At 37.4% G+C, this 24,884-nt stretch overlaps 2 pseudogenes; one reads left to right on the top strand and one right to left on the bottom strand.

The window, feature by feature from the left end:
- Window positions 1-6,062: 6,062 nt before the first annotated feature.
- LOC143687403 (ADP-ribose glycohydrolase OARD1 pseudogene) lies at window positions 6,063-6,427 on the bottom strand (annotated as a pseudogene).
- Window positions 6,428-17,195: 10,768 nt separating this feature from the next.
- On the top strand, window positions 17,196-17,844 carry LOC143681732 (UPF0711 protein C18orf21 homolog pseudogene; annotated as a pseudogene).
- Window positions 17,845-24,884: the final 7,040 nt, after the last annotated feature.

The raw sequence follows: 24,884 nt of genomic DNA, 5'->3' as shown, positions 1-24,884 counted from the left end.
AAAATGCTCCCAAGGAAGCCATTGAAGAAGCCTGGTGAAGAAGCTAGCAGACATCACCGTGTGCCTTCCCAGCTGAGAGAAATCCCGAATGTCATCAGCCTTCTTGAGCCAAGGTATCTTTTCCTGGATGCCTTAATTTGGACATTTTTATAGCCTTAGAACCATAAACTTACAACTTAATAACTTCCCTTTTAAAAAGCATATCAGTTTCTGGTATATTGCATTCCAGCAGCTTTGACAAACTAAAACAGTCATTTACATTCAATAGTTCAAGAATAAGCCAATAAATGTACCTAGAGAGGGTGGACCATGGTGTTTCAGCAGGCAGGGTTCTCGCCTGCCATGCCAGAGACCTGGGTTTGAGACCTGCATTCATTTCCTGGTGCCTGCCCTTGCAAAAAAAAAAAAAAAAAAAACCAAGAGAAAGAAAAGCAAAAGCAGGTAAGAACAAAGGAAGATAATAAAGGAACAAATGAAGGAAAAGAAAAGGACAAAAAAAATAACATTTTCAAATAACATAATAAGAGAAGAAAAAGAAAAGTAGAGCACTTAGGAGTCAGAAGAAGACTGAGATTTGTGACCATCTCTGAAGAACGGATGAATAGTGGGAGGGCCAGTAAGTGAGAAATAGTGAGGGAACCAAAGCGAGGAACTGTAAGGACCTATCTTAGTTTGCTAAGCTGCTGTTCTGGTTTCCTAGCTGCTGAAATGTGATATACCAGAAACAGAAAGGCTTTTTTTTTTTTTTTTAACATAGGCAGGCACCAGAAATTGAACCCAGGTCTCTGGCATGGCAGGCAAGAACTCTGCCAGTGAGCCACCATGGCCTGTCCCAGAATGGCTTTTAAAAAGGGGATTTGGGTGGGCCACGGTGGCTCAGCATGCAGAGTTCTCACCTGCCATGCCAGAGACCCGGGTTTGTTTCCTGGTGCCTGCCCATGTAATAAATAAATAAAAATAAATGAATAAATAAAAAGGGGGATTTATTAAGTTGCAAGTCATGGTTCTAACACTATGAAAATGTCCAAATTAAAGCAATGCTATAATGTTCAATCTAAGGCATCCATGGAAAGATATGTTGGTTCAAGAAGGTTGACGACGTTCAGGGTTTCTCTCTCAACTGGAAAGGGACATGGTGAACATAGTGACATCTGCTAGCTTTCTCTCCAGGCTTCTTGTTTCATGAAGCTCCCCCAGGGGCATTTTACTTCTTCATCTCCAAAGGTCTCTGGCTCTATGGGCATTCGTGGTTCTCATGGCTCTCTCCAAAATGTTTTCTCTTTTAAAGGATTCCAGTAAACTAATCAATACCCACCTGGAATGGGTGGAGTCACATCTTCCTTTAATCAAAGATTAATACCCACAACTGGGTGAGTCACATCTCTGTGGAGATCATCTAATCAGGTTTCCAACCTACAGTACGGAATAGGGATTTAAAAATCCACAAAATGGATTAAGATTAAAATATGGCTTTTCTTGGGTATATAATCCTTTCAAACCGGCATAGCTGCCAAAAGCTGACACCATAAAACGGGTTGGTTTTAATGATGGAATTTATTAGCTTACAAAGTTAGTTTTGTAGCTGTGAAAATGTCCATCATCAAGGTCATGCTTTCTTCTTGAAGCCTGGCTACTGGTGCTCCTTGGGTCCTCTGCCACATGGCCACGCACATGGCAACATCTACTGCTCTCCCCCTCTCTTCTGGGTTTCATTGCTTTTAGCTTCCTGTTTCTGTGGCTCCTCCTTCTCTCTCTCTCTCTCATCCCATAAAAGGATTAAGATTGACCCTGAATGAGGCGGGTCACACCTTAATTTAAGTAACCTCACCGAAAGTCCCTACTTACAATAAGTTTACATCCACAGGAATGGATTAGCTTTAAGAACATGATTCTGTGGGGGTACATATAGTTCCAAACCACCACAGGATCCATGGAAAATGATGACATGGAGCCTCAGCTTTATTCATGAGAGATAATTTCTGCAAAAAGAGTCCTAGAAAAACTCAACATGGAGCAGAAGTAAGTTCTACTTTTCAAGAACTATTTCACTTGAATGTAGAATTCATTTTACACATTTGTACTTTGGAAATGGTCATTCTTTCAGCCTTTTCTTTTTTAATCTCTGGTTTACTTGTATAAACAAATCATTTGCGATATAGCTTTTGTTTGTTTTTATGGTGGTGATATATGCCGACCACTATTTTTGGTTATGCCTGCTTTGCTATTCTATAATTTGTACCTAATGTAGGTGCCAAAGAGTCCCAAAGATGCCTGTCATTCCCTCTCTAAATCTCACCTCCCAGACTTAATCACTACTTGGGGAGCAGTTTTCAGAATCTAATTATGCAAATGCTGTTGGGGAAGTCACAGACATACCCTTGGTGGCCATCTCCCAGTGCTCCCCTATCCCTGCCTCTTTTTCTATTGTGTGCAGTTTTTCAGTCTGTTTCCATTCCGTAGCCCGGGGGAGATGTTAGTTCTAATGAAAAGGCCCAAACATACCTTAAATCCAGAAACCAGGAATAAACAGCCTATATGCTTATCACGTTGGGAACTCTCAGTTGCAGGATCCCTCTTCCTGGGGTGCATAAATACTCAACATTCAAACAGCACCTGGTTTCTCCTCTTTAACACAAAGTGGGATGATTGGAGCTGCCATCCAGTGATCCTGAGTCGAGAGTTGGGGGGACATGGGGGACTGGCCATCATGGCATCGCTCCCCCTCCTCTTTTGGACCCTTTGTGCTGTGTAAGTAATAAAGTAGACATTTGCTGAAAGTTTCTGTTGTCCTGGATCCTGTGTTTCCATGATGTCCTGTGTAGCAACTCACTGTACAAACACACTGTAAATACATTCCCACAAAAATGTACTTCGGCATCAATGGAATCACAGTATACATTGCCTTAATTAACTTTTTTTGAATACAACAGAATATTGTGGTCATCTGCACATAAAATAAATATGATTTATAAAATGACTTTTAGTGGTTGCTTAAGATTCCATTACATGGATGCAGTATAATCCATTGAAAAGAATCTATATTGACAGGCATTTAAGCTTGTATCAGTTAAGTTATTGAATATGTTGGTGTATTAGTTTGCTAATGCTGCTGAAAAGCAATATACCAGAAATGAAATGGCTTTTAAAAAGGAAATTTAATAAGTTACAAGCGTCAGTTTTAAGGACAGAAATATGTTCTAACTAAGGCATCTGGAGAAAGATACCTTGACTCAAGGAACGGTAATCTGGGAAGGCATCTGGCTGGCATTTGTTGGTCTTTGTTCCCAGTTTCATTACTTTCAGCTTCTGATGCCAGTGGTTTACTCTCTAAGTTTCTGTAGCATTCACTTAGCTGCTCCAGGACAAAACTGAGTTTCATCTCTTAGCTTAGCACCTGCTGGGATGGGAGATTTCTTCTTGTCAGTTTCTGGCTACATCTGTGAGTCCTTGCTTAGCACCTGGCCTATTTCTGTCTCGATCTCTAAATGTTTACATTGGCTCTGCTGTTTCCCCAAAACATTTCCTCTTTTACAGGACTCCAGTAAACTAATCAAGATCCATGTTGAATGGGTGGAGTTACATCTAATCAAAAGGTCACACCCACAATTGGGTATGCCACATCTCTGTAGAGATCATCTACCCTACAATATTGAATCAGGATTTAAAGAAATGGCTGCCTCCACATGGTTGGACCAGGATTAAAATATGGCTTTTCTGGGGTACATAAAAAATTCAAACTGGCACAGTTGGTATGACAATTTTGGTGACTCAAACAATATTAAGTTTGTTTCACTTTTATGTAATGACCCAGCTCTGTTCTTTAGTTATTCAAGGCAAAAGTTTCCTTCTATTTTGTTATTCTGCCATTCCTTAAAATTTTGTCCTTATGCACACAGTCAGAATAGGTACTCTAGCATTAAGTCTGGTACACCAGGATTAAGCATTTTTCTTTACATGGGAAAAAGCAGTTGGAGGGCAAATAATTTTCTTTTAATCAAGTAACTCAGAAGTTGAGCACTTACTCCCATTGACTTCATATTTTTATAGAGCCTCACCTAGCTTCAATGTAAACCAGAAAATGTCCTCTTAAGTGGGATGGTCATGTGCCCTTCTAAAACTCTGTGGAAGTGGGAATTCTATTACTAAAAGGAGAAAGAATGGATGAGACAGATTGAGTAGAAATTAGTAATCTTGCATGTTGTTTACACTATTTCACTTGTCTCTGTGATCTTAGTTTAAATGGAGCTTAATGGAATTTTTAGAACAAAGGATTACATATTTAACATCTTCATTGCCACACTGTCCTTCAGCAAGTAAATTGCATCACACTCCCACCATGTTGAATGTGAACACCAATTTCCCTACATTTTTGTCATTATTTAAGATAATCTTTGCCTATCTGCATGTCTAAAATGGGAACTCATTATTGATTTTATTTTCATTTCTTTCTTTCGTTTCATTTCTTGGTTAATACTGAGACAGAATATCTCTTTATATACATGCTATTTGCAACTTTTTCTTCTGTTAATTGCCTGATCATGATGTTGGATTGGAATACTCATCAGTCATAGTCAGGTTCATGTGTCAACTTGGCCAAGTGGTGGTACCTGTTTGTCTGGTTCGGCAAGTGTTGGCCTGTCTGTTGCAATGAGGACATTTCACAGAATTAGATCATGATCATGTCAGCTGCACCCACAGCTGCACCCATTTGTAATGAGCCAAGGGGAGTGTCTTCTGCAATGAGTGATGCTTAATCTAATCCCTGGAAGCCTTTTAAGGAGGATTCAGAAGAGACAGGCTCTCTTCCTGCTTTGGCTTGCGAGCCTCTCCTGTGAAGTTTGTCCAGACCCTCCCTTGGACCCATTGGCTTTACAGCCTGCCCTGCGGATTTTGGACTCTGCATTCCCATGGTCACGTGAGACACTTTTATAAATTTTTTATTTGTGAGTGTTCCCTGTTGATTCTGTTTCTCTAGAGAACCCTAACTAATATATCATCTTTATTCTTAAAAATGAATAAAAGAACTATCAGAATTATCAGAAAGAGATAGTTATTTATCACACATCCTATGTTGCAAAACCTTTTTTCTATGTGTCATTTGCCTTTTAACCTTGTGGGGATATTTTTCTGATATGTAAAATTGTTAATTTTTTAATTATTAACAATGTAAATTGTTAATTTTACATTGCTAAATTTATCATTTTTTCTTTTATGACTTTTTATTTTGTGGCAAAATCAGCAACACCTTCTATATTCAGAGATTATACAAGCACTAACCCATTTTATCTTCTAACATTCATATTCTAATAGGTAACCCATTTACATAGTTTAGAAATAACAATGAAATGAAATGACTACACAGTGAGAAATCCTGCTACAACCCCTATCTTTTTAACCTCATGGTTCCACTGCCATATTGAAAAATCCACTGTACACTTATGGGAGAGTGGGAGACAAAAAAGCAAATAACTTTCTTAAGCAAATAAAAATAGTTTTGATCTCATATTCCTTTTTTCTGAATCCCAAGAAAACGATATTTATTTTTCATTTTTGTCACTATGCATTCCTTATTAAAAACACAGAACTCAATTTATAATTAAAAACAAAAAAACCCTTAATTCTCTAGGATAAATGTAATTAAATAAAAATAACACCAAGTATGTATACAAATGAAAAAGATGCCAAACTAATTGAAATGTTCATCCTCCCTGAAATTTCTCGTAAAAAGTCAGAGAAGTAGAATCAATGCTGCCCCCTACCAGACAGCCAAGCAAATCAGGTAGCATGCTTGAGCAAAACAGAGATCATACAGGCCACCTACACCTAACATAAGGTCACCTACTCCTTACCCCCCCTTCAAAAAAAATAGCCACATATCCCAAACAATCTATCTTCCAGAATCCCAGGTCAATCATTGGAATATAGGAACCCAAGTCTGGCTGGTGAGACAGGCTACTTCACATGAAACCTTCCTCTGTCCATTTTAAGGTCTGCTTGCCTAGTCCTAGGGCCCAGCAGGGATCACATAGGAGAACACAGACACATTCAGAATGCTCATCTATTCAGAGTGTGTACGCAGTAATGTTGATGTCTATTACCTCAAATACCTCCTCAATCATTGCAGATACCTTCTTCCATTGCAGACATTCAAAACCCAACCAATTCTGGGCATGAAGAGGTCGGCGACTCCATTCTTCAGACAATGGGATTTCATGGCTTCTAAGCCTTTCTGTAAGTTTTCGTAAGTGGCTTGTGTGAAGCCCTTTTCTTTGTAATCATGTAATATATACATATCCATATAAAGAAAAAATATATATAGCCCATTTCTCTTCAGAACAGCCATTTCTCTAGATTTCTTTGGTTGATTTAACAGTTCCGGCATTCCTCTGAATTTCTTCTTGAAGAGGACAACTATGCCGGCACCCATGCAGCAATCCTCACTGAAGCAGTGGGCTAAGGAGTGTTTTGGAGCATGCACAAAGGTCTCCTGTCACATACACAATTCTGTTTCCTTCTGGATGTTCATTAGGGCTGCCAGCCACAATACCAAGTTGCTATTTTCAGGATTAAATGTTTCTTCAGCAGGGTTCCCCTTCACCTGGAAAGGAGTCTGCTTCTAAGAGGTCCCCGCCCCAGGGAAAAGACTACAGATCCGTTCTGGTAGGTGGGGAGCAGCAGACAAGACCAGACGCAGAGCCAATCCTGTAGGGCCACTGTGGGACCAGGCCTAGGAGCGGGGTGGGGAGAAGTGATCATCCAGGTGGGTGCAGGAATAGCTGGCCTGCAGTCATGGTGTTTGGCAGTCCCACCAATGCTTATTAGCTGATTTCCCATGTGCTGGTCCGCTCCCTAGTCACTCTGGCAGAGGCCTGCTTCCTGACTGCCCTTGGATGAGCAGCAGCACTCCTGCAGAAGCAGCCCCTTTGCAGAAGCAGCCTGCCTTCTTGAGCAACCTTGAGTTGCTTCAGCCAGGAGCAGCGGGGCTGATGGAGGAGGAACCTCAAACCCACCATCTGCTGGCCAGATCCGGTGAGTGCAGGTTGGCTGCACCAAACAGGGAGGGAAGAGCCTGCTGGAGGAGGAGTCTCATGGTTGTCACCTATTGGGCAGAATGAGTGAGTGCAGGCAAGCCAACTCCCTATCTGCCTAGGTCTTTATTTTTATTTTTAATATTCTTTTTTATACCCCCTCTCCCCCCCTTTTTTTTACATGAGCAGACACCAGGAACTGAACCCAGGTCTCTGGCATGGCAGACGAGAGCTCTGCCACTGAGCCACCATTGCCCATCTGTTCCCCCCCCTTTTAAAACATATTATTTCTATACATTTTTATTAGTAATATAATTGTCCTTATTATTTTTTAATTTTTATGGATATTTTATATTATATTTCTATCTTTATCTCTTTTTATTTCACATATTATTTTTTATTATTCTATTTCATTTATTTTTATCATTACTATTATTATTTTTATTTTAATTTTTCTCTTTCTCTGGTGGGCACCAGCCTGACTTCACTTTCAGTATATGGGCAGCCATTCTGCAACTGGAGTACTCATGCACCCTGGCCTAGCTTGTAACTTTAAGTTGAATTGTATCCCCTAAATGAGATCCAGACCTTGATTTGGCGAAGAATAACTGACAAAGTGTGAAAGGAAACATTCAGAAAAAACTAAGTAAATTCAGAACTTTAAAACACTGAAGGAAACCAACTTGTAAAATAGCCATATCAAGATAATCAAATTGTGATAATCTTGGTAATTTCATTAAGAACACAATAGAAAATCACAAAGTACATGAAGATCCAAGCAGAAATGGCCCCAACCAAACAACCAAATCAAAACTCCAAAGGGGACACAGAATATGGAACAACTACTTGAGGATATTTTTATTTATAAAGAAATAAAGGATATCAGGAAGACACTAGAAGAGCATCAAGAAGAATTTGGAAAGTTAAATAGAAAAATGACAGATCTCACAGAAATTAAAGACACTGTAGACCAAATAAAAAATGTACTGGAGACACAAATAGCAGATTCAAAGAAGCAGAAGGAAGAATAAGTGAGCTAGAAGATAGAGCAATAGAACGATAGGTGGCACACAAAAGAACAAATGGCAAGAAAGATGGAAAAAAATGCAACTGGATCTTAGGGAAATGATGGATAACAAAAGGCACACAAATATAGGAATTACTGATGTCCCAGAATGAGAAGAGAAGAGTTAAGGGTTTGGAAAGTTAGTTGAAGATATAATTGGAGAAAACTTCCCAAACCTTAAAAAAAAACACATGAATATGTAAATAAAAGAGGCCAAACTAACTCCAAATAGAATAATTTCAAACAGGCCCACTCCAAGACACATACTAATCAGACTGTCAGGTGTTGAAGAGAAACAGAAAATCCTGAAAGCAGCACAAGAAAAGCAATCTACTACATACAAGGGAAAACACACAAGACTGACTTCAGACTACTCAACAGGCACTATGGAAGCAAGAAGGCAGTGGTATGATATTTTAAAGATCCTGAATGAGAAAATCTTTCAACCAAGAATTCTTTATCCAGAGACGTTATCCTTCAAAATTGATGGAGAGATTAAAATCTTCAAAGGCAAAGAAAGATTGAGAGAACTACTCAACAAGAGACCAGTCCTATAAGAAATACTAAAGGGAGCCCTGTCAGCTGATAAAGAAAGATAGGAGAGTAGGTCTGGGGAAGGGCAAAGAATTGAAGAATATGTGTAAAGACAATTTAAAGGAAAATAGAGAAAGAAGGAAAATGCTGTATAGATCTGACAAATAAAAACTAAAGGATAAGATGGTAGAGTCAGGAACCACTTTTACAGTAATTACTTTGAATGTTGATGGACTAAACTCATCAATTAAAAGTTACAGATGGACAGAATGGATCAAGAAACATAAATCATCTATATGCCATTTGCAAAAGACACATCTTAGACTCTTTAGACTCTTTAGCTGTAATCTTTTGGTTATAGCTGTGCAAGCTGTAACCAAAAGAAAGCAGGAGTAGCTATACTAATAGCAGACAAAATAGACTTTAAATGTAAAGTCATCATAAGAGACAAAGAAAGAAACTACATATTAATAAAGGGGACAATTCACCAGGAAGAAATAACAATCATAAATGTGTATGCTACCAATCAAGGAGCTTCAAAGTACATGAGGCACATATTGGAAAAACTGAAGGGAGCTATAGACATATCAACAGTGTTAGTGGGAGACTTCAATACCCACTCTCCACTATAGATAGAAGAACCACACAGAGGATCAGCAAGGAAATAGAGAACCTAAACAATAGGATAAATGAATTAGATCTAATAGACATATATATATAGATCATTACATCCCCAAACACCAGATACACATTCTTCTCTAGCACACATGGAACATAGTTCTGCAGGATGGATCATATATTGGGACAGAAACTGAGTCTTTTGACATTTAATAAGATTGAAATTATCCAAAGCAATTTCTCTGATCACAATGGAATAAAGTTGGTAATTAATAATCACCAAAGAACCAGAGCTTTTACAAATGTATGGAGATTAAACAACACACTCTGAAATAATCAGTGGGTCAAGAAACAAATTACTAGAGAAATCAGTAAATATCTGGAGATGAATGATAATGAGGATGCAACATATCAAAACTTATGGGACAGGCAAAGGCAGTGCTGAGAGGGAAATTTATTGCCCTAAATACCTATGTTAAAAAATAAGAATGAGTAAAACCCGAGGATTTAACTGCTCATCTGGAGAATTTAGAGAAAGAATGGCAAACTAATCCCAAAGCAAATAAAAGAGGAGAAATAATAAAGACCAAAGCCGAAATAAACACACTGGAGAGCAATAAAACAATAGAAAAACTCAACAAAACTAAAAATTGGTTCTTTGAGAAAATTAATAAAATTGATGGTCCCTTAGCTAGACTAATAAAGAAGAAAAGAGAGAGGACACAAATAAAACAAAAATGAGAGGAGGGTTTATGATTATGAAGAAATTTAGAAAATCACAAGAGAATATTATGAATAGCTATATGCCAACAAACTAGACAATTTAAATGAAATGGACAAATTCCTAGAAACACACAAATTACCTACACTGACTTGAGAAGAAATAGAAGATCTCAACAAACCAATTACAAGTAAAGAAATCCAATCAGTCATCAAAAATCTTCCCATAAAAAATAAAAGCCCAGGACTAGATGGCTTCACAGGAGAATTTTTATCAAACATTTCAAAAAGAACTAATACCAATCCTGCTCAAACTCTTTCAAAAAACTGAAGAAAAAGGAATACCACCTAATTTATTTTATGAAGCTAACATCACTCTAATACCAAAATCTGATAAAGATGATACAAGAAAAGAAAACTACAGACCAATCTCCCTAATAAACATAGGTACAAAAATTCTTAGCAAAATACTAGCAAATTGTATTCAACATCACACTGAAAGAATTATACATCATGATCAAGTGGGATTCATACAAGGAATGCAAGAGTGGTTCAACATAAGAAAATCGATCAATGTAATACAGCACATTCACAAATCAAAAGGTAAAAATCACATGATCATATAGATTGATGCTGAAAAAGCATTTGACAAGATCCAGGATCCTTTCCTGATAAAAACACTTCAAAAGTTAGGTATTGAAGGAAACTTTCTCAATATCATAAATGGCATATATTGAAAAACCCATAGGCAGCATCATACTTAATGGTGAGAAATTGAAAGCATCCCCCTTGAGATCAGGGATGAGACAAAGATGCCCACTGTCACCACTATTATTCAACAAGTATTAGAAGTATTAGCTGGACCAATCAGAGAGGAGAAAGAAATAAAAGGCATCCAAATATGAAAGGAAGAAGTAAAACTTTCATTATTTGCAGATGAAATGATCCTATACTTAGAAAACCCTGAGAAAGTAAAACTACTTCAGCTAATAAACAAATTTAGCAAAGTGGCAGGATACAAGATTAATGTACAAAAATCAATAATGTTTCATATAATAGCAAGTAATGATCTATCTGAGGTGACAACTAAGGAAAAAATTCCATTCAGAGTAGTGACTAAGAGAATTAGGTATTTAGGAATAAGCCTAACCAGGGATGTTGAGCACTTATACATAGGAAATAACAAAAATTTGCCAAAAGAAATTTAAAAAGTGACCTAAATAGATGGAAAGATATTCCATGCTCATGGATAGGAAGGTTGAATATCATCAAGATGTCAATTCTACCCAAACTGATCTATTGATTCAATGCAATACCAATAAAAATCCCATAAACCTACTTTGAAAATTTGGAAAAGCTGGTTATCAAATTTATATGGAAGGGAAAGAGACCTCGAATAGATATCCTTAAAAAGAAGAGCAAACTGGGAGATCTATCACTTCATGACTTTGAAGCTTACTATAAAGTTACAGTGGTCAAAACACCATGGTACGGGCACAAAGACAGAAGGACTGACCAGTGGAATAGAATCAAGAGTGCAGAAACTGACCACCAAATTTATGGACATTTGATCTTCAATAAGGTCCCCCAATCCACTGAATTGGGGCACAATAGTCTTTTTATTAAATGAGCATGGAAGAACTCTATTTCAATAGCCAAAAGAATGAAAGAGGACCCCTACTTTACACCCTATACAAAAATTAATTCAAATGGATCAAAGACCTAAATGTAAGAGCCAGCACCAAAATCTTCTAGAAAAAAAAAAGTAGGGAAACATCCTTAAGATCTAATAATAGGAGGTAGCTTCTTAAATGTTACACTGAAAGCACAAGCTGTGAAAGAAAAAAGAGACGAATGGGTACTCCTTAAGATCAAGAGATTCTGTGCCTCAAAGGACTTTTTCAAAAAGCTGAAGAGGCAGACAACTCAATGGGAGAAAAATATTTGGAAACCATATGTTGGAAAAAAGGCTTGATATATCCTGTACATAAATAAATGGTACAGCTCAACAACAGTAATCGAACAACCCAATTATAAAATGGGCAGGGGAAATGAATAGGTACTTTTATGAAGAGCAAATACAGATGGCTCAAAAAACACATGAAGAGCTGCATCTTCATTGGCTATAAGGGAAATGCAAATTGAGATGACATTGAGCTATCAGTTCACATGCACAAGAATGGCTGCTATTAAATGAACAGGTAACTATAAATGTTGGTGAGGATGTGGAGAAATTGGAACACTTATTCACTGTTGGTGGGAGTGTATAATGGTTCAGTCACTGTGGAAGTCAGTTTGGTGATTCCTCAGAAAACTAAATATTGAGTTGCCCTATGACCTGGCAGTACCAAAATTCGGAAGAGTTATACCCAGAATAGTTGAGGGCAGTGACACGAGCAGACATTTGCACACTGATGTTCACAGTGGTGCTATTCACCATTGACAAGAGATGGAAACAATCCAGGTGCCCATCCACAGATGCATGGATAAACAAAATGTGGCATATACATATGATGGAATATTATGCAGGATTTAGACAAAATGATGTCTGAAAACATATGACAACATGGATGAACCTTGAAGACGCAATGCTGAGTGAAATAAGTCAGACAGAATCTGTCTGTATGATTTTGTTATTATGACTCTGATAATGCCACCAGTGTTTTGGAGCATCTAGAAGGAAAAATTTGAGTTGAGGGGATGGTAACCCATGACAAACTCTGGGAACTGTTCTGTAGTGGCTTGTTGAAGTGTGCTTTGAAAATTACTGCTTTTTTTTTTTCTTTATGTGTGTGTATATATATATATATATTTTACAACAAAAAAGGTAAAAAAAAAAAGCTATAGGCAGTCACAGTAACATTATATAAAATAAATTCCTGAAATCAAAAATTTGAAAATATTTAGTAACATAGCTGACTAGTATAGCAAAGTTGATATTTGTAATAACTTTTTATTTGATATTTTGAGAATGCACACAGTTTTTATAGTTAGTCAAGTGATATCTAAGATAGTGTTTAACATTTAGAATTTAAGAAACTCTGATATCTGTATCTAGAGATGTTTTTCCTTCTTTGCTTTAATTTTAATTGGTTTATGAAATATATTGTACAAATAGTCTTTATGATTATTACTTAGATTTCTAAAAAATATGCCTATGGATAAGTTAATTAAGATATCCATTTTAGGTGGTTAAGATTCTCATATGTCAACTGTAAAAAATTTGTATCTTCATATTTTCCTGAAATCAGGAAAATATTTAGCAACATAGATCATTACTATAGCAATGCAGATATTTGTAAGAACTTTCTACTTGATATTTTGAGAACATTCACAGTTTTGATAGCTGATCAAATGGTATCTGTTAGTGTTTAATACTTAGAATTTAAGAACTTTGCTATCTGAATTTGTGAATTTTTTCCTGGTTGCCTTAATTTTAAACTGGTTTATGAAACTTACTGTGCAAACACAGGCTTTACAATGATTATATGGATACTTTATTTAAATATGCCTATGATTAAGCTAACTAAGATATCCATTTTTGGTGGCTCTAAGTCTATTGTTTGTTTTCTTAAAACATAAAAAAAAAAAAAAAGCGGGTTGAGGCTTCCAGCTAACCAAGATGGCAATGTAAAATATTCCAGGGTGTCATCCTCCCACAGAATCTTTGAGTGGCTAGCAAAAGCTGGCAGAGTTTTCTGGAGTTCCTCAGGACTCCAGAAAACACTTAAAGGGTTGCAGCAACTGGGTGAGTGGCAAGTAAAGACAACACAGCATTAAAAGTGGGAGGAGAAGCTCATGGTGCCCTTGCTAGCCACTACTGCTACACTTTCCAGGCACAGCATGGTATGGAGACAGCCTGAATCCATGGTGTGGATCCCAGGCATTGTTCCTGCAGGAGTAGAGTAACCTTTATGCACATCTTGGGGTGTCTATATGTTGGTGCCAATCAAGCAGGTGGCATCTTAAAAGACTGAGTTAGGAAACTCCTCCCTGATTCACTTTCTCAGAACTTGCCCTGCAAGCAAAAGTTGCTTACTAACAGTTAAAGCAGTGTAAAAAACAATTAAGTTAAAACTGCCCAGGGCAAAGGATTACCTGCTTTAAGTAGAAGAATAGAGCCCATGAGAGGGAGAGAAAATCTATTTTGTGGGAAGTAGATGGGGCATTTTGGTTCCTGTAAGTGGGAGAATTTCTAAAGCTGGAGAAAGCATGAGCCCAGGGTAAAACAGACGCTAATCTACGTGGGACATGACTCCCAGTGGTGTGGACCTTCCTGGCAATGTGGGACAGAGATCTTGGAATGAACGGAGACTCAGCATCAAGGGATTGAGAAAAACCCTAGAATGAGCTGAGACTTAGCATCAAGGGATCGAGAAAACCTTCTTGACCAAAAGGGGGAAGAGTGAAATGAGACAAAGTGTCAATGGCTGAGAGATTCCAAACAGAGTCCAGAGTTTATCCTGGAGGTTATTCTTATGCATCAAGTAGATATCATCTTGTTATTCAAGATGTAATGGAGAGGCTGGAGGGAACTGCCTGAAAATGTAGAACTGTGTTCCAGTGGCCATGTTTCTTGAGGATGACTGAATAATGATATAGCTGTCACAATGTTACTGTGTGATTGTGAAAACCTTGTGTCTGATGCTTCTTTTATCTACCTTGTCAACAAAGGAGTAGAACGTATGGAACAAAAATAAATCATAGGGGGGAAAATGCTAAAATAAATTTAGTTTGAAATGCTAGTGATCAATGAAAGCGAGGGATAAGTGGTATGGTAGGTATAATCTTTTCTTTTTTCTTTCCTGTGTTCATTTTATTTCTTTTTCTATTATCTTTTTATTTCTTTTTCTGAATTAATGCAAATGTTCTAAGAAATGATAAATATGCAACTAAGTGATGATATTGTGAATTACTGATTATATACATTGACGTTTTATTTGGTTTCTTAATTTTTTAATTAATAAATAAATTTTAAAAAATTCACAGAAAAAAAAACAGAGGCTAAGAAGGAGAGAACCTTGGATTTTGTATTTCCCTCATGCTAATTTTCTGGATACGAGGGCTAAACTCTGAAGGGAAGTGGGGGCCAAAACAGAACCAATTTGTAAAGTATTTGAAAGGTGTTTTTTTTTTTTTGGTTTATTTGTTTTGGGTAGCTCTTGGCACTCAAGGAAATCTCTGTCATATTACTAGCTATATGCACACTTAAGGAATAGAAAGCTCAGGGCCTAAACCCCAAAGTTAATACTTTAAACTATTAAAATGTACAGGGTGAAACAATGTTATGAGACAAAAAAGAAGAAATGAGGTGCACACAAAGGAACAGGAAAATTCCAGAAACCATCAATGAGGAAGACCATACTGTGGACATACCAGACAAAGACTAAAAAATGATTCTCGATTCTCGATATGCCCAAGGAAATAAAGGAAAACACAGAGAAAGAACTAAAAGATAAGAGGTAAACAATGAATGAACAATATGAGAATCATAATAAAGAGATAACAATTTTGAAAAGGAACCAAAAAAAGTATTAGAGTTGAAGCTCAAAATAATTGGGATGAAAAACTCCCCAAAGAATTTCAAGAGAAGACTGGAGCTAACAGAGAAAGGAATGAATGATCTCCAAGACAAGACTATTGAAATGAATCAGCCTGTAAAACAGAAAAAAAAGCAAATTTTTAAAAATGCAAAAAAAAAAAAAGGAGATGCAAGGGTAGTTCAGTGGTAAAATTCTCATCTGCCAAATGGAAGACCTGGGTTTGATTCCTGATCCATGCACTTCCCAAAAAAACAAACAAGCAAAACAAACAAGCAACAAACAAACAAACAAACAAAATTCAACAAATGGTGCTGCAATAATGGGATACTCACATGGAAAAATAATGAAATGTGATCCCACCATAGAGCATTTAAAAAAAAAAAAGCAAAAAATAACATAAGAAATGTGTGGGATACTATCAAGTGTATCATTATATGCATTATGACAGTCATAGAAGTAGAAAAGAGAAAGGGCAGAAGGAATTTCCAAAAAAATAACAGAAAGAATTGCAAATTTAACAAAAGACATAAACATGCACATTCAAGAACCCAATGCACCCCAAACAGGATTAACAGGTAGGAAAATATGCTCATGCACATAATAGCCAGACTATCAATGCCAAATACGTGGGGGGAGAGTTCTAAAAGCTGTAAAAATTTAGCACTGTGTTATGTACAAGAGACTCTCAATAATATAAACTGCTAATTTCTCATCAGAAACCATGGAGTCAAGAAATCAGTCAGATGAAATATCTTAAGTGCTAAAAGAAAGCAATTGCCAACCAAGAATTTCATAGCTGGTGAGAAAATAGGGAAAGATTAAGACATTCCCAGATAAATAAATGCTGAGGGAGTTCATCACCACTAGACCTACCCTACAGGCAATGTTAAAAGGAGTTGTTTAGATCAAAGGAAAGGATACAAGAGAGTGGATTTAAGTGACATGAAGAATAATAACTCTGGTGAAGGTAAACATATGGGTAATTATAAATGCCATGGCTAATATATTTTTTGGTATATAGCTCTACTTTTCATTTTTTACAGGTTCTAAAATGTAAATGACTAAAAAGTAATGAGAAATCTATGGTTTGGGACATGCAATATATAAAGATACAATTTGTAAAAAGAACAACAAAAAGGTAGGAGGACAGAAGGATATATGAATGGAGTATGTGTTTTGTATTGAAGTAGTTGGTATCAAGTCAAACAGGATTGTTACTGATTTAGGATGTTAAGTTTTAGCACCATTACAATATTATATATATGAACAATGTATACAGAAAGAAATGAGGGCTGAAAATGATACAAGAAATCAAATAAATATGAATGTAGGCATTAATAGAAAAATGAGTCAAAAAGACATAAACTTACAAAGACCAAATAGCAAAATGACGAAGAAAGCCCTGTATTATGAGTAGTTACTTTAAATGTAAGTGGATTGAACTCTCCATATAGGCAGAGATTGGCAGAAAGAACAAAAAAGCATGACCCAACTGTATGTTGCTCATAAAACTCACCTTAATTTCAAAGACATAAGTATGCTGAAAGTGAAAGCATGGGAAAAATGCACCATGAAATAATAAACAAAAAACAGCTGAGGCCTTCCAGGAAGGGGATGGTGGAATAGGACAGCTGAATTCAACCCTGCTTCAAGGAACAGCTAAAGAAATGAGAGTTTTCTCACCACATGGAAGTGGAGGCGGCTGCCAGGATAAGGCAGAAGCACTACCTTGAGGCTGCCACATGGAAACTACAAGCTAGCTGTCTTGACCAGGCCCACTATCTCCTATGATAAAAGCACTTTTGAAGAAACATGTCCATACTGTTTTGAGTTGCTGGTGCTGGATTACTCTCGAGTGTGTCTGAAACCCAAGCCGAAATTGACACCCAGAAAATTCCTCATTGAAACTTCTTCATTGAAAGAGCAAAAAGTTATACACTCAGCTTTAAAGAAGAAAAATTGTGAAAAAGTACAATGCCTCCAAAAGTGTATTGTTGACTCCTTATAAAACATGCAACAGAACAGTTTAAACATCCTGATAAAAATAGAAGCTTTCTATCAGCACTAAATAGTAATCCTACCACTCCTACAAAGAAACCCAGCCTGAGGACACCAGGGAAAAAGACTCAGTGTTCTGCAAACCTAAATCATGATATGGTTGATTCCAAAGGCAAGAATCCAGCATTGATTTGCAGAACACCTACATCTGGACTGTTGACACCCATTTCTTCTTCTAAGAATGGGAGCAAAGCAAAAAAACACTTCTCTTGACTAAAAATGTTACTTAGAAAGAATCCCCAAACAGGATTTCAGAAATTTCTTGTCTACTCTATAAAGGATGGATTTTGAAAATAAGAAATATCTAATGTAATTTCTGAAAGTAAGGTTAGAAAAAGAACATTTTTTACTAATTCTTATAATATGTGAAAACTAAGTCCATGTGCAAACTTTTCTTGGCATCCTTCAGTGTTTATGAAGATAATACCTCATTGGAATGAATAACTGAAATCTGTCCCTCAAAGGGTGGTTGAGAAGATCCAAAAATATGTGAAAGGTCCTTGTAATTAGTATATAAATATACAGATATTGAGTACTATTATTTTCCCCTCCCTTAATTAACAGCTTTTTTATTATTTATGTTTTCTTTCATAAGAAAATTAAGACATAAATATGTGGGAGGGTCTACTCACTAATGAAGATTTCTTCCAGGTATCTATAGCTTTGTTACTAACTCAAAATAAGAATCAATTATGTGTGTCCTTGTTTTCCTTCAATCTCCTACATAACCGTATATTAGTAAAATTTGAACATTATTCCTATTTTGAGTGCAAAAGTAAATATCTGGGACTGTCTTGAATTACAGATGATTCAATAGGATACTGAATTTTCATATTTACCACTTTGTATTGCTTCTATAATAATATTTCACCTTAGTGATATTTTAATTTGCTCTAGTAAAGACTTATTTGTAGGTCTAAAAATTATATCAGAACATAACATGTAAGCAACAATTTAGCTCTCAAATATTTTCTGGGACATAAATAAATATACATTTTAATGATGAGCTAGGATTGTATTCAAGCTGTCTTTTAAAAAACTCTTTAAATAAATAATGTAGCTACTTGAACAAAAAAGAAGTGAGATAAAATTAACATGGATAGCAATTCCAGGGTGCAAATGACCTAAGAGGATCTTCTACACTACTTAGGGAGATCCTGGATAAAAAAGCTAAGAAATCAAGACACAAAGAACTGGAGACCATCCAGCTAGTGCAAAGAGCCTAATGTGTTGTGTTAGTTTGGAAGCTGCTGGAATGCGATATATCAGAGCTAGAATGGCTTTTAAAAAGTGGAATTTAATAAGTTACAAGTTTATAGTTCTAAGCCTATAAAAATGTCCAAACTAAGGCATCTAGGTAAAGATACCTTAATTCAAGAAAGGCTAATGGGTCTGGAACACCTCTGTCAGCTGGGGAGTCATGTGGCTGGCTTCTGCTGGTTCCTTGCTCCTGGGCTCCACTGCTTTCAGCCTCTCTTCCTCAGGGGGTACCTCACTTTGCTTCTCTGGGGCTGGCTTTCATCCCTTAGCTTCCCTTAGCACTCTTCAGATTCTGGCTTGCTTAACATCTGGCTTGGTGATGTCTGCTGGACTCCAAGCATCTGTAAACATCCATGTCTCTGTTCACTGAAGTAACTGTTCTCCAAGTGTCTATATCTGCTCTCTCTGTCAGCTCTGAGGTATCTGTCATTTCTGGCTCTCTCCAAAATGTTTCCTCTTTTAAAGGATTCCAGTAAACTAATCAAGAGCTACCTGGAATGGTGGGTCATCCCCTTCTAATCAAACATCACACCCAAAATTGGGTGTCTCACATCTCTGTGAAGATAATCTAAGTTTTCAACCTATAGTATTGAATCAGGATTAAAAGAAATGGTTGCTGCCAGAGATAGGATCAGGATTAAAACATGGCTTTTCTGGGGGACATAATACTTACAAACTGACACATATGTCCCTTTCCAAACAGAGGAATGGAGCCCTCAACAGTGCAGGGACACAGGGGTAAGGGGTATGGTATGTTTGAAATTTTTTAAAATTTCTTTTTCTGGAGTGACGCAAATGTAAAAAAGAAAAAAAAGGCCATGGTGATGAATACACAACTATGTGATGATATTGTGAGCCACTGATTGTACACCATGTATGAAATGTTTGTATGTTAAGAATGTTTGTTTGTATGTTAAGTTTTATAATGAAAATTAAAAAAAAAAAAGAGCGCATGAACAGGGAGATAGGGGTGAGAAAGTAAGCCAAGCTGCAGTAATTGAATGCACCCCCCACCTGCACACCACCACTCCTGCACCCTACACAGCTGAGTTCTGCCCCCTGGCACCCCAAGCATGCTTATGTAGCCCCCTAGGAACTGTGACCCTGTGCCCTGCCTGCTGCACACACAAGTATGTGTGTATCCATGTCCTGCCCCACACTGTCACGTTCATGCACACACCTATGCGCCACCTTGCCCCACAGTCACACACCCATGCCCCATTTCCACCCCCCTACACACCTGTTGTCCACCCCCACCATGTCCCATACACCTGGCTACACCCCATAGGTACTCACATGCAAATTCATGCCCCATCCCCCCACCCTGTGCATACATGCACCCATGACCCACCCCACCATGATCCATGCATGAGCATACCTGCACCCCAACTCTGACCTGTACCACACCTCATGCATGCAGCCCATGCACTTTTGCCCCAACCCCCAATCCTTGCACCCTGCCACCCACCCCATGCACAGGCACACCTGCACCCCCATACCTGTACCTTGACCCCTGACCCCTGATCCCAGTGTCTCTATGCCCCACACCCCGCATGCATGCACTCACACCCTACCCCCATGTGCCCCAAGCCCCATGACCCAAACCTCATGCCCTGATCCCCATGATACCTGTACTTCCTGCCTACACAGGTGCCCTGCCCATGAACGCACCCCCCCCACATTCACATCAGGCTCTCCCGCCCTCTGCATTCCACCCCCATTCACCTGTAAACTGCCTCTCTATGCCTTGTGCACCCAAACAACCCCCATGATCTGCCTTCCACCAAGCACTGCCTCTGTGTCCCCCATGATACACCCTGCCCCTGCATTTTGAGGCCTGACCCAACCACATCCCTCTTCATGTGCTGCCCCCTCAACTCTACACCCTCTGTCCCATGCTTTTGGGTACCAACATGGCCCTGTGCCACTGTGCTCTGTCTGACACCCCATGCTCAGCTCCATGTCTGTCCCACAAATCCAAAACCTTAGACTACTGAGGGAAATCAACTTCCAAAGTAACCCTATCAAGATAATAACGTGACTTGAAGGCAAGAGAAAATCACACAGTATGTGATGATGCAGACAGATATAGCCCAGCCTAATAACCAAATTAAAGCACTGGAGGAGGCAAAGACTTTGGAACAACTAATCAAAGATGTTCATGCAATTCTACTAAATAAATTCAATGGATTGATTAATGACATAAAGGAAATCGAGAAGACACTGCAAGAGCATAAAGAAGAATTTGAAAGGCTAAATTAAAAAATAGCAGATATCACATGATGAAAGATACTGTATACCAAATAAGAAATATACCAGGGACACACAACAGCAGATTTAAAGAGGCAGAAGAAAAAATAAGCAAACTAGAGGACAGGACAATTGACTTTGATACACAAAAGAATAAACGGCAAAAAAGATGGAAAACTTTGAATTAGATCTCAGGGAAATGATGAATAACATGAAACACAAAAATATAAGAATCAACAATGTTCCAGATGGAGAAAAGAAGAGTGAAGGAGAAATTGGGGAAATAATTGGGGAAACTCCCCTGCCCTTGTAAAATGCACAAATGTGTAAATCAGAGAAGCCCAATGAATCCCAAACAGACCTACTCCAAGACATGCACTAATCAGTCTGAAAAATGTTGAAGAGAAGCAGAAATACCAAAAATGATCAGAGAAAGCTGATTTAATGCATGCAAGGGAAACCACATGCGCTTGTTTGAAAGGATTATGAACCCTAAAAAAGCTATGTTTTAATCCTGATCCTATCTTGTGGGAGCAACCATGTCTCTTAATCCCTATTCAGTAATGAAGGTTGGAATCAATTGATTAGATTATCTCCATGGAGATGTGATTCTCTGATTAGAGTGAGATATGACTCCACCCATTTCAGGTGGGTCTTGATTAGTTTACCGAAATCTGTTAAAAGAGGAAGCATTTGGGATAGAGCCACAAAACACAGAGCCCACGCAGCCAGAGACCCTTGGAGATGAAGAAGGAAAATGCCCCCAGGGGAGAAACGTGAAGCAAGAAGTCTGGAGAGAAAGCTAGCAGATGACACCATGTTCACCATGTATCTTTCCAGTTAAAAGAGAAACCCTAAACTTCATTAGCCTTCTGGAGCCAAGGTATCTTTCTCTGGATGCCTTAGACTTGACATTTTTATACCCTTACTTTAATTTGGACTTTTTTGGTGTGGTTTTAAAACTGTAAACTTGCAACATAATAAATTCCCCCTTCTTAAAAAGCCATTCCATCTTCTGGTATATCACATTCTGGCAGCTAGCAAACTAGAACACTTCATAAGACTGAGTTTGGACTACTGAATAGGCACTCTGGAGATGAGAAGGCAGTGGTATGGTATATTTAAGATCCTGAAAGAGCAAGATTTCCATCTAAGAATTCTGTATCCAGCCAAATTGTCCTTCAAAAATGAAGGACAGATTAAAATTTTCACAGTCAAAGGCTGAGAGAATTTGTCAAGAAGAGACCAGCACTACAAGATATACTAAAGAGAATTCTGTCAGTTGAAAAAAAATGACATGAGAGGGAAGTTTGGAGGAGAGCACAGAATTGAAGAGTACCTATATGGGTAATTTAAAGAATAAAAAGAGAAAGAGGGAGAAAAATATTTAGATCTGGCAAGTAAAATCTGAAGGATAAGATGGTAGAATCAAGAAATGCCTTTACAGTAAAAATTTTGAATGTTAATGGAATAAACTCACTAATTAAAAGACACATATTGGCAGAACAGATTGAGAAATATGATTATATACTGCTTATAAGAGACTCATCTTAGACCCAGGGATACATGTAGATTGAAACTGAAAGGATGGAAAAAGATGTTCCGTACAAGCTGTGACTAAAAAAAAGCAGGATTTACTACACTACTATTAGAGAAAATAGACTTTAAATGTAAAGTAGACTTTAAATGTAGAGACATCATAAAAGACAAAGAAGGACACTACTTATTAATAAAAGAGACAGGGGTGGGCCGCGGTGGCTCAGCGGGCAAAGTGCTTGCCTGCTATGCCGGAGGACCTCGGTTCGATTCCCGGCCCCAGCCCATGTAACAAAAAACGGAGAAACAGAATACAATAAAACAAGAAAATGTTTAAAAATGTTTCCCTTTCTTCCTTCCTTCCTTCCTTCTATCCTTCCTTCCTTCTCTGTCTTTCCTTTAAAAAAAAAAAAAAAAAAAAAAAAAAAATAAAAGAGACAATATACCAGGAAGAAATGGCAATTATAAATGCTTATGCTACCAATCAAGGAGCTCCAAAGTACATGAGGCAAACATTGGCAAAAGTGAAGGGAATGATAGATGTTTCAACAATAATAGTGGGAGGCTTCAGTACTACTCTTTTCTATAGATAGAACAACCAGATGGAGGATCAACAAAGAAATAGAGAACTTAAGTTTATAAATGAATTAGACCTAACAGACATATATAGGTTGTTATACCCCCAAACACCAGGATATACATTCTTCTCTAGTGCTCATGGAACATTCTCCAGAATAGATCATATGCTGGAGCACAAACCAGGTCTTTATAAATTTAAAAACATTGAAATTATTCAAAGTACTTTCTCTGATCACAGTGGAATGAAGCTGGAAATCAATAACTACCAAAGAACCAGAACTTTCATAAATACATGGAGTTTTAAATAACACACTCTTAAACAATGAGTGGGTCAAAGAAGAAATTGCTAGAGAGTTTGGTAAATATGAGTTAAAATGATCATACAACATATTAGGATGTATGGGATGCAGCAAAGGCACTGCTGAGAGAGAAATTTATTACCCTAAATGCCTACATTAAAAATGAAGAAAGAGCAAAAATTGAGGACTTAATTACTTACCTGAAGGACCTATAGAGAGAACAATAAGCTAACCCCAAAGCAAACAGTAGAAGAGAAATAAAGATTAAAGCAGAAATTAATAAATTGGAGGACAAAATAAAAAATCATAGAAAGAAATAATAAAACCAAAAATTGGTTCTTAAGAAAATCAATAAAATTGATGGAATCTTAGCCAGGCTGACAAAGTAAAAAGAGAGAGGTTGTAAATAAACAAAATCAGCAACGAGGTGGGGTTGTTACCACAGGCCCTGAAGAAATTTTTTAAAAAATCATAAAAGGACACCATAAACAACTATATACCAACAAAGTAGACAACTTACATGAAATGGACAAAGTCCTAGAAATATATGAACAAGTTATACTAACTTGAAGAAACAGATAATCTCAACAAATCAATCACAAAGAGATTTGATCAGTCATCAACATCTTCCTACAAAGAAAAGGCCAGGGCCAGAAGGCTTCATGGGAGAATTTTCTCAAACATTTAAAAAAGAACTAACACCAATTTTGTTCTAATTCTTCCAAAAAATTGAGGAAAAAAGAACACTATGTAACTAGTTTATGAAGCTAACATCACTCTAATATCAAAATATGCTATAAGAAATGAAAACTGTAAGCCAATCTCCCTAATGAATACAGATGCAAAAATTCTCAACAAAATGCTAGCAAATTGAATCCAATGACACATTACAAGAATCATACACCATGACCAAATGGGGTTTATACCAGGAATGTAAGGGCAGTCCAACACAAGAAAATCAATCAATGCAACATAGCACATAAACAAATTAAAAGGGGAAAATCACATGATCATCTCGATTGATGCTAAAAAAGAATTAAACAAAATTCAACATCCTATTCTGATAAAAACACTTCAAAAGGTAGGAATCAAAGGAAACTGGCTTAATATGATTAAGGACACATATGAAAAGCCCATAGGGTGGGCCATGGTGGCTCAGCAGGCAGAGTTCTTGCCTGCCATGCCAGAGACCTGGATTCGATTCCCATAGTGCTTGCCCACTGTATTAATTAGGGTTCTCTAGAGAAACAGAATCAACAGGAAACACTCACAAATATAAAATTTATAAAAGTGTCACATGTAACCATGGGAATGCAGAATCCAAAATCCACAGGGCAGGCTGTGAAGCCGATGATTCCAATGGAGGGTCTGGACAAACTCCACAGGAGAGGAT

This window comes from Tamandua tetradactyla, chromosome 1, assembly GCF_023851605.1.
Source record: "Tamandua tetradactyla isolate mTamTet1 chromosome 1, mTamTet1.pri, whole genome shotgun sequence".
Taxonomy (NCBI): domain Eukaryota; kingdom Metazoa; phylum Chordata; class Mammalia; order Pilosa; family Myrmecophagidae; genus Tamandua; species Tamandua tetradactyla.
The sequence above is the reverse complement of the archived record's forward strand: the minus strand, read 5'-3'. Positions and strand labels throughout refer to the sequence as shown.